Below are 2,249 nucleotides of genomic sequence, written 5' to 3' on the forward strand. Positions count from 1 at the left end.
AAATATTATCTCAGAGATAAAATAACAGGAGACCTTTATAAGTCTTAAGACCCAACTCTACAAATTGAAATAGGCAACTGGAAAGCTAAAGAAAAAGATAAGATTTAGGAACATCTGGGTCCTGACTGTGGTTTTTATTTCATCCTAGATAATTAATTTGGTGTGCTCATCATCACAGTGCAGTCTGTAGAGATTCTGGGCTATGCTTACTCAATCCTGGAATCTCTAAAAATAAGGTCAATGGGCAGCACACTAAAGACTTGCATTAGAACAATCCAAAACACTTCAGGACAAGAAAAGCCTTCTCAAGCCACCAATATTAAAGTCACAGGCCTTTACTCAATTTCCATACTTCAGTTTACTGCTTCAATGAATGAAGACCAGGTACTCAAGAAAGGATCCTGTGCTGGGTTATACCAAGAACCTTCCTTTCGGCATTCGCCAAAGGGTCACTGGCCACTCATGTGAGTAAATGAGAAAAGGGAAAAAATATATACAAGTCTTTCAGGAACCACCACTCTTTTTAAGTAGCCAGAAGAATTCCTTCATTAAATGAAGGTGGTATATGCAAGATAAGCCAAAGAAAGCCCAAAGACACAAGAACACTGCATGGTCAGGTTTCTCAAACTACTAGAAGCCTACTCCTCTATCCTGCTATCCACCCCCGACCCCAAGCAATACAAATGGCCTCATGAGGAATTTCACAGCAGAAGGGGGAAAAAATATGAGCCTGGTTTGCACATGCTCTCACCTTATGCCAGGAACCTCAAGAAACAGACTGCTGAAGCATTGCATCCCAACCCAGGGGATGCCTTGCCCGAGAAAAAACGTTAACGAGACTACCAGTTTGTCTACTTTCTCTGAAGAAAAAAACTGTATGTTAATTGGCAATATCTAATAGTTTCTGCAGGATGATTAGTAATTCTGAAGAAGACTGGAAGATTTATTTCAAAGAAGTCTGCAGTGAAATATGTGGATGAGCCTCTAAGAATTGACACATGAAAAGAAAATTTGTACGTCTCACGCGATGCTCACCAAAGGTCCTCACTATGGACCAGATCCTTTTTTAGGCAGACAGAATAACCTATTCTGTGGATGACCATCAGCCTCCACCTACTTCCCGAATGCCTGCTCAAAAGAATCATGAAAAGAGTTCCCAGTGTCATGGATAAAGCTCCTACCCTTGTATATCTGAAGTTCAGACTGTAACAACTCAGAAAAATTAGGGAGAAACATAAGCAGGAAATTTAAAACCAAACCAATTATTCTGTACTGTAGACAATTATATCATCTAAAGACAAAATTTTAAATCAAGATCTCCTAGATCCAAAAACCTTTACTCAATATTATATCCCTTAGAATATTACTATACTCACAGAAAGTACTTACTCTGTGTACACAAGACTGGGACGTCAGGAAACGTGAGTTTTATTTGAGATGCAATTATGTGAAATTTGAGGAACTGTTTGTTTTTTCTTAGAATCAGAGTCTAAATCTGTAAAATGAGAGGGTTGAATTAAATTAGGGTTTTTCAACCATTCTTTTTACAGCAACAGCAGTAAAAATCCTTCTTATCCTAATATAAGCTGCAAAAAGTAAATAGAAAACATAAAACATCTACAAATTGCATTCATAAGCAGTGTTCTAATCATTTCATAAATGTATACAATTCACTTATTATAAAGTCAGTAAATGAGAATAAAACCATTCTGATGAATGCGGTCTTACAGCAGCTTCATCATATAATTTGCATTATTGTATTTGATAGCAAAGTACTGAGCAAATCAGGCTCAGACATATGTAGCAGTTCCACTACTGCAGATGACCAGATACAGACAGCTTCGAATAATGAAATGGTAGTGCCACAACTTAAAAATAAAGTTAATCTGATGACACTAATTAGTACTCATCTCCGCTTTCAAATTTAGTATATCATATTTGAATGTTTTCTTTTTTAAAAATAATACTCTATTTTAAGAAATTGAATTCCAATCAATAGTTCACAAACTTCTGAAATTAAAATTAAAAATTTACAGAATCACAGTTCTCCTAAGGTTTGATGAAAATACAATCTGACACTATTAAAATTGACATGAGAAGTGCTTCCTATATTAAAATCTCCTGATTCTATACAACACACATAATAGATGATGTTACTCTTATAAGTTTTGGGATCTTTCTTCTATGAATTACATCTAGTAAACCTAGACTAGTGGGGTCCAACAGAAATATAGTTGAGCCATATATTT

The sequence above is a fragment of the Pteropus vampyrus genome, unplaced genomic scaffold (assembly GCF_000151845.1).
Source record: "Pteropus vampyrus isolate Shadow unplaced genomic scaffold, Pvam_2.0 Scaffold28, whole genome shotgun sequence".
NCBI lineage: Eukaryota > Metazoa > Chordata > Mammalia > Chiroptera > Pteropodidae > Pteropus > Pteropus vampyrus.